Below are 8,920 nucleotides of genomic sequence, written 5' to 3'. Positions count from 1 at the left end.
TGTCCCAACATTAAGTTGATTCCCGGACTGCAGTAACAAGTTAGTGTATCTTTTTATCCTTATACATTTGGCTTATGAGGTTTTGAGCTTCCGGTTGTGAAAATATTTAAAACAGTTTGTGCTAACGAACTGATAGTGAGGAAAGATGATTTTTTATGCTAACTGAAATCAACAGATTGGATTTCTATTATCCTATAATTCAAAATTCTTTTGTTTGTTGCAATAGACACTGTAGCTGTCTTTTTTAATTTTTCAACTTTTTTTCAACTTTGCTTAGGCTTAAACTCGTTAAGACTGGATAATAGCAAAACTACTTAATTAGCCTTCTTATTATGAAGTACATACTAACAAACATATAACACTCACAGAAAAAAACCTTTGACTTTTCTTAGCAAGCTCTAGCACCGAAAGACCCCTATTATCATCACTTTTACCCAAGCCACCCCCCCTTTGAAGTAATAATGCAAAAACGGATATTCTATATATCCCTATACACTCAAGCCCTCAATTCTCTGTGACGAATAGTTCTCAATGAAAAAATTTAAAAGGTATGTTTTGTATAGATAGAATCCACATAAATAATCGATTTTTCTGATTTATATGCTTCAGTCAAAGCTTCGTTTCTTTGAGTCAAATCGGAGGAATCACTCATCAGCTTAGGTTTCTCCTCAAAAGGGGTGCGCCACTTTCAGATTTACTGTAACCCTCTTTCTTCATCAAAGCAGCCAGATCAAAATTTTGAGATATCTATTTTGTTCAGCATTGTCGAAAAACCAAATAGCTCTGTCTTTAAAGATAACTTGACCCCCACTGCCCCTGGGCAAAGGCCTTTAAGTTATAAAATATGCCCATTGTTTACGTATAGTATCTGTTATTGGGAAGTATGAATACTTTTTTCGTGTGTGGGGTGGGGTATATTGGGGGGAGTTGATTCGTTCATCAGCTTAGGTTTCCCTTCGAAAGGGGTGTGCCGTTCCCGGAGTTACTGCAACCCTCTTTCTTTCTCAGAGTCGTCCGATCAAAATTTTGAGAATTTTGTTTAGCATAATTGAAAGACTCAATAAATATGCTTTTGAAGATAACATGACCCTCATAGCCCCTAGAGAAAGATTTTTAAGCTATAAAATTTGGCCGTTGTTTACGTATATTACTTGTTATTGGGAAGTATGCATGCATTTGTCGTAGGGAGGGGCGGGGTGAATTATAGGAGTATTTCACCAGCTTAGGTTTCCCCTTAAAAGGGTGTGCCATTCCTGCAGTTACTGCAAACCTCTTTCTTCCTCAAAGTCGTTTGACCAAAATTTGAGATCTTATTCAGCATAGTTGAGAAACCCAATTAACTGTCCCTTTGAAGATAAAATGATCCCTCAAAGCTCCTAGGGAAAGGTCTTTAAGTCATAAAATTTGCCCATTGTTTACGTATAGTATTGGTTATCGGGAAGTATGTATATTTTTTTCAGGGGGGGGGATCTCAGGAACTCTCATCAACAGTTCGACACCCTCTGGTAATTTCAACAGTTCAATGTACCCTTAAAGTTTCAATAGTTCAACACTCCCTAAAAGTTTCAACATTTCATTGTTCCCTGAAAGTTTCAACATTCCAACATAATCTGAAAGTTTTAGAAGCCAAAAAGTGATACTTGGGATTGGAATATCAACAAATTTATAAGAACGAGAGTCAAAAATTTCTTTAAATTTTTCGTTATTGGAAAGTATGAATACATTTTTCGGGTTTGGGTGGGGGGGGGGTTGTGAATCTTAGGAATCCTTCATCAGCCTAGGTTGCGCCATTTTCGGAGTTATTACAATCCTTTTTCTTACTCAAAGTCATCTGATCAAAATTTTGAGATAACTACTTTGTTCAGCGTAGTTGAAAGACCCAATAATTATGCCTTTGAAGATAACATGACCCCTCATAACCCCTGGGGAAATATCTTTAAGTTATAAAATTTGCCCATTATTTGCGTATAGTGTTTGTTATTGTGAAGTATGCATAAATTTTTCGTGTGTGTGTTCGAGGGGGGGGGGTAAAACGCTGGAATCATTCATCAGCTTTGGTTTCCCCTCAATAAAGGTGCGCCATTCCCGGAGTTACTGCAACCCTCTTTCTTTCTCAAAGTCGTCAGATCAAAACTTTGAAATAGCTATTCTGTTTAGCAAGGTGGAAAGAACCAATAATTATGGCTTTGAAGATAATATGATCCCCCACAGCCCCTTGGGAAAGGTCTCTGAGTTATAAAATGTGGCCATTTTTTACGTATAGTACTTGTTATTGAGAAGTATGCATACATTTTTTTTTGGGGGGGGGGGGTGAATCGTAGGAATCGTTCATCGGCTTAGGTTTTCCCTCAATTGCGCTATTCCCGGAATTGCTGCGACCCTCTTTCTTCCTCAAAGTCCTCTGATCAAAATTTTGATATAAATATTTTGCTCAGCATACTTGAAAGACCCAATAACTGTGCTTTTGAAGATAAAACATGGTATTTTTTCAACTTTTTTTTATCATCTCTTAAAATTACATTAAACATACTTAAAACATAAGAAAATCACATTTAATATTTACCAAATTCAAAATGAGAATGATATAGAAATCTTACTCGTGACTTTTACTATTAGAAAAATATTGTTTGTAGTAGCCATTTTTTTTTTTGGACTTCGAAGTTATTCAACTTTTTTTACGTATCTTAAAATGAGAGTTATAGTTTTAGTTTAGTTTTAGTTAAGAGTTTTAGTTTAGAGTCTTAGCGTAGAGTTTTAGTTAGAGTTCTAGTTTAGTTTAGTTTAAGTTAGGAGTTTTAGGTTAGGAGCTGTATTTAAATTTTAGTTCAAAGTTTTAGTTTAGAGTTATAGTTTAGTTTAGTTTTAGTTAAGAGTTTTAGCTTAGAGTTTTAGCCTAGAGTCTTAGCCTAGAGTTTTTAGTTACAATTATAGTTTAGTTTAGTTTCAGTTAAGAGTTTTATTTTAGAGTTATAGTTTAGTTTAGTTTTACTTAAGAGTTTTAGCTTAGAGTTTTAGCTTAGAGTCTTAACTTAGAGTTTTTAGTTACACTTATAGTTTAGTTTAGTTTCAGTTAAGAGTTTTAGTTTAGAGTTACAGTTTAGTTTAGTTTTAGTTAAGAGTTTTAGCTTAGAGTTTTAGCCTATAGTCTTAGCTTAGAGTTTTTAGTTACACTTATAGTTTAGTTTAGTTTCAGTTAAGAGTTTTAGTTTAGAGTTATAGTTTAGTTTAGTTTTAGTTAAGAGTTTTAGCTTAGAGTTTTAGCCTAGAGTCTTAGCTTAGAGTTTTTACTTACACTCATAGTTTAGTTTAGTTTCAGTTAAGAGTTTTAGTTTAGAGTTAAAGTTTAGTTTAGTTATAGTTAAGAGTTTAGCTTAGAGTTTTAGCTCAGAGTCATAGCTTAGAGTTTCTAGTTAGACTTATAGTTTCGTTTCCGCCACTAGTTTTTGTTTGTAGTTATATTATTGTTTAGGTTTGGTTAATATATGTATCTTAGAGTCTTAGCTTGTAGTTTTAGTTCAACCTTTAGTTCAGATTATTTTCAGCTAAGAATTTTGTTTTATAGTTATATTTATGTTTAGTTTTAGTTTTGAGTTTTAGCTTGGAGTTTTAGCCTAGAGTCTTAGCTTAGAGTTTTTAGTTACACTTATAGTTTAGTTTATTTTCAGTTAAGAGTTTTAATCTATATTTATAGTTTAGTTTTAGTTAAGAGTTTTAGCTTAGAGTTTTAGCCTAGAGTCTTAGCTTAGAGTTTTTAGTTACACTTATAGTTTAGTTTAGTTTCAGTTAACAGTTTTAGTTTAGAATTTTAGTTTGGTTTAGTTTTAGTTAAGAGTTTTAGCTTAGAGTCTTAGCCTAGAGTCTTAGCTTAGAGTTTTTAGTTACACTTATAGTTCAGTTTAGTTTCAGTTAAGAGTTTTAGTTTCGAGTTATAGTTTAGTTTAGTTTTAGTTAAGAGTTTTAGCTTAGAGTTTTAGCCTAGAGTCTTGTCTTAGCTTAGAGTTTTTAGTCGCACTTATAGTTTAGTTTAGTTTCATTACAGAGTTATAGTATAAAGTTGCTATTTACTTAATATTTAGCTAATAGATTATTGCAATAGAGTTATATCCTAGAGTCATAGCTAAGAGTTTTCAGGAACACTTTTATTTTAGTTTAGTTTCAGTTAAGAACTTTAGGTTATAGTTACAATTTAGTTTAGTTTTAGTTCAGAGTTTTAGCCTAGTGTCTTAGCTTAGAGTTTTTAGTTACACTTATAGTTTAGTTTAGTTTCAGGTAAGAGTTTTAGTTTAGAGTTAAAGTTTAGTTAAGAGTTTTAGCTTAGAGTTTTAGCCTAGAGTCTTAGCTTGGAGTTTTTAGTTACACTTATAGTTTAGTTTAGTTTCAGCTAAGAGTTTTAGTTTAGAGTTTTAGCCTAGAGTCTTAGCTTAGAGTTTTTAGTCACACTTATAGTTTAATTTCAGTTAAGAGTTTTAGTTTAGAGTTGTAGTTTGGTTTTACTTAAGAGTTTTAGTTTCGAGTTTTAGCTTAGAGTCTTATCTTAGAGTTGTAGTTTAGTTTTAATAAAGACTTTTAGTTTAGAGTTTAGAGTTTTAGCTTAGTCTTATCTTAGAATTTTAGTTAGAGTTTATAGTTTAGTTAAGTTTTAGTTAAGAGTTGTAGTTTAATTTTTGTTAAGAGTTTTAGTTTAGAGTTTAGAGTTTTAGTTTAGTGTCTTAGCTTAGAGTTTTAGTTAGAATTATAATTTAGTTTAGTTTTAGTCAAGAGTTTTAGTTTAGAGTTATAGTTTAGTTTTTGTTAAGAGTTTTAGTTTAGAGTTTAGAGTATTAGCTTAGATTCAGAGCTTACAGTTTTAGTTAGAGTTATAGTTTAGTTTAGTTTCAGTTAAGAGTTTTAGTTTAGAGTTGTAGTTTAGTTTTAGTTAAGAGTTTTAGTTTAGAGTCTTAGATTAGAGTTTTAGTTATAGTTAGAGTCTAGTTTAGTTTTAGTTAAGAATTTTAGTTTAGAGTTTAGAGTTTTAGTTTAGAGTCTTAGCTTAGAGTTTTAGTTAGAGCTATAGTTTAGTTTAGTTATAGTTTAGTTTATAGTAGTAGTTTAGTTTTAGTTAAGAGTTTTAGTTTAGAGTTTTAGTTTAGAGTTTAGAGTTTTGGTTTAGAATCTTAGCTTCGAGTTTTAGTTAGAGTTATAGTTTAGTTTAGCTTTAGTTTAGAGTTTAGAGTTTTAGTTTAGAGTCTTAGCTTAGAGTTTTAGTTATAGTTTTAGTTTAGTTTAGTTATAGCTTAGTTTAGAGTTGTAGTTTAGTTTTAGTGAAGAGTTTTAGTTTGGAGTTTAGAGTTTCAGATTAGAGTCTTAGCTTAGAGTTTTAGTTTATAATCTTAGCTTGGAATTTTAGTTAGAGTTATAGTTTAGTTTAGTTATAGTTAAGAGTTTTAGTTTAGAGCCTTAGCTTAGAGTTTTAGTTATAGTTATAGTTTAGTTTTGGTTGAGAATTTAGAGTTTTAGTTTAGAGTCTTAGCTTACAGTTTTAGTTAGAGTTATGGTTTAGTTTAGTTTTAGCTTGGAGCTTTAGTTTAGATCTCTAGTTTAGTTTTAGTTAAGAGTTTTAGTTTAAAGTATTAGTTTAGAGTTTTAGTTAGAATTATAGTTTTAGTTTAGTTTCAGTTAAGAGTTTTAGTTTTGATATTGGAGTTTTAGTTTCGAGTCTTAGCTTAGAGTTTTAGTTAGTTATAGTTTAGTTTTAATTCAGAGTTTTAGTTTAGAGTCATAGCATAGAGTTTTAGTTTGAGTTATAGTTTAGTTTAGTTTTAGTTAAGAATTTCAGCTTAGAGTTGTTGTTTAGTTTTAGATAAGAATTTAGAGTTTTAGTTAGAGTTTTAGCTTAGAGTTTTAGTTTAGAGTCTTAGCTTAGAGTTTTAGATAGAGTTATAGTTTAGTTTAGTTAGAGTTTAGTTTAGAGTTTTAGTTTAGTTTTAGTTAAGAGTTTTAGTTTAGAGTTTAGAGTTTCAGTTTAGAGTCTTAGCTTGGAGTATAAGTTTAGAATCTCAGCTTAGAATTATAGTTTAGAGTTGTAGTTTAGTTTTAGTTAAGAGCTTTATTTTAGAGTTTAGAGTTTTAGTTCAGAGTCTTAGAACTTTATTCATATTTTTAGTTTAGTTTAGTTTTAGTTGAAAATTTAGAGTTTTAGTTTAGAGTGTTAGCTTAGAGTTTTAGTTAGAGTTATGGTTTAGTTTAGTTTTAGTTAGGAGCTTTAGTTTAGATCTCTAGTTTAGTTTTAGTTAGAGTTATAGTATAGTTTAGTTTTAATTCAAAGTTTCAGGTTAGAGTCTTAGTATAGAGTTTTAGTTAGAGTTACAGTTTAATTTAGTTTTAGTTAATAATCTGATTTTAGAGTTGTTGTTTATTTTTAAATGGGAGTTTTACCTTTTTAGTTCAGACTTGTAATTTAGTTTTAGTTAAGAGTTTTAGTTTAGATTTTAGAGTATCAGCTTAGAGTCTTAGCTTAGAGTTTTAGTTAGATTTATAGTTTAGATTACTTTCAGTTAAGATTTTTAGTTCAGAGCTGTAGTTTAGTTTCAGTTAAGAGTTTTAGTTTAGAGTTTAGAGTTCTAGTATAGTGTTTTAGCTTAAAGTTTTAGTTGGAGTTATAGTTTAGTTTAGTTTTAGTTTAGAGTTATAGTCTAGTTCAGAGTTTTATTTTAGAGTTTAGAGTTTTACTTTAGCGTCTTCACTTAGAGTGGGCTTTATTCATTTTTAAGGTTAATTTAGGCAAGGTTACGCACGCGTGCGTAACCTAGCTTAACTATAACTCTGAACTATAACTCTAAACTAAAACTCGTAACTGAAACTAAACTAAACTATAAATGTAACTAAAAACTATAAGCTAAGACTCTAGCCTAAAGCTCTAAGCTAAAGCTCTTAACTAAAACTAAACTAAAATATAACTCTAAACTAAAAATCTTAACTGAAACTAAACTAAACTATAAGTGTAACTAAAAACTCTATGCTAAGACTCTAGGCTAAATCTCTTAACTAAAACTAAACAAAACTATAACTCTAAACTAAAACTCTTAACTGAAACTAAATTAAACTATAAGTGTAACTAAAGACTCTAAGCTAAAACTCTAGGCTAAAACTCTAGACTCTAAACTACATAAACTAAACTATAACTCTAAACTAAAACTCTTAACTGAAACTAAACTAAACTATAAGAGTAACTAAAAATTTTAAAGCTAAGACTCTAGGCTAAAACTCTTAACTGAAACTAAACTAAACTATAAGTGTAACTAAAAACTCTAAGCTATGACTCTAGGCTAAAACTCTAAGCTAAAACTCCTAACTATAACTAAACTAAACTAAAACTCTAAGCTAAAACTCCTAACTATAACTAAACTAAACTAAAACTCTAAACCAAAACTCTTAGCTTAAACTCAACTGATCTAAGATCTTTACTCGGTACTCTTAGCAAAGGTTCAAGGCTATAACACTAGGATGAAATTCTTAACTAAAACTAAACCGAGCTGTAACTAGATACTAAAGTTCGTTACTGAAACTAAACTAAACTATAGATGTGTCTATAAACTCTCAACTATAGCCATAGACTAAACCTCTAAGTAAAAACTCTTAAAATAAACTAAACTAAACTTTAAATCTAAACTAAAACTCTTGGATTAAACTAATATGAGCTAAAGATTTAACTAAAAACTTAAGACTAAGATTCTAGGCTAAAACTCTTAACCAAAACTAAACCATAATATAACTCCAAATTAAAACTCTAAACTAAAACTTTTAACTAAAACTAAACTACAGCTCTAAACTAAAACTCCTAACTAAAAGTAAACTAAACTAGAACTATAACTAAAACTCTAATCTAAGACTCTAAACTAAAACTCTTAACTAAACTAAAACTATAACTCTCATTTTAAGATACGTAAGAAAAAGTTGAATAACTTCGAAGTCCAAAAAAAAAAATTAGTCCAATAAAAAAAGTGCTACTACAAACAATATTTTTCTAATAGTAAAAGTCCGAAGTAACATTTCTATATCATTCTCATTTTGAATTTGGTAAATATTAAATGTGATTCTCTTATGTTTTAAGTATGTTTCATGTCATTCTAAGAGATGTTTAGAAAAAGTTGAAAAAAACACCATGTTAAAAAAATGGAGGGGGGGGCAAAAAGTTGGGGGGAGGGGGCCCCTTGGAGGTTAGGGGGATGGGAAGGCTTTTGAGGTTGGGGTCCTTGGTGGTTAGGGTCAATGGTGCTTACGGTCCTTGATGGTTCCTGCTCATAATCACCTCACTACTTGATTTCCAAGGATTTCTAAGGATTGTTTCTTGAACTGAGAAAATAACTCATCATTAACTCTGCCTGCTTATCATTAGCAGCCTTTCATTGATCGGCATCAGTAGTGATAGGTCAATCTGTTCAAGCGGACAGTACCCCCACCATACAAGCGGACAGTGCTCCTTTATAGTGTCAATTAAAGGTAGCGGCCAGGAGGGGCATTACTGTGTTAATCTAAGTTACGGGGCAGGTAGGACATTACTGTGTTAATCTAAGGTACGGGGCAGGTAGGACATTACTCTATTAATCTAAGAGACAATACAGGTAAAAAAAATCCATATTACCTTTTATACATGTATCATAAAAAAATCACCACGCCTAAAAAGTCATATCTTTGGTTGTTTCTTTTTATGTTATGATTATAATCAACAAATCATGAAAATTCGAGCTGAACACACTACAATGATTTTGTATTAAATTTCATGTTTCTGTTAAAAGTCATGACTGTTTTCATGCATTGATGGTTGTTTTCCTGGTATGATTAAACGAACTTGATGGTTATGAAATTCTAGGCAACATGTTAGGCATGTTTTTTTTATGCTTAGCCTTGAACACGGGTATAAAAACTCTGATGATGAGTTATT

Source organism: Artemia sp. Qi Xiang Cuo, chromosome 6 (genome assembly GCF_049724085.1).
Source record: "Artemia sp. Qi Xiang Cuo chromosome 6, ASM4972408v1, whole genome shotgun sequence".
Classification (NCBI taxonomy): Eukaryota; Metazoa; Arthropoda; class Branchiopoda; order Anostraca; family Artemiidae; genus Artemia; species Artemia sp. Qi Xiang Cuo.
Note: the sequence above shows the minus strand (reverse complement) of the source record.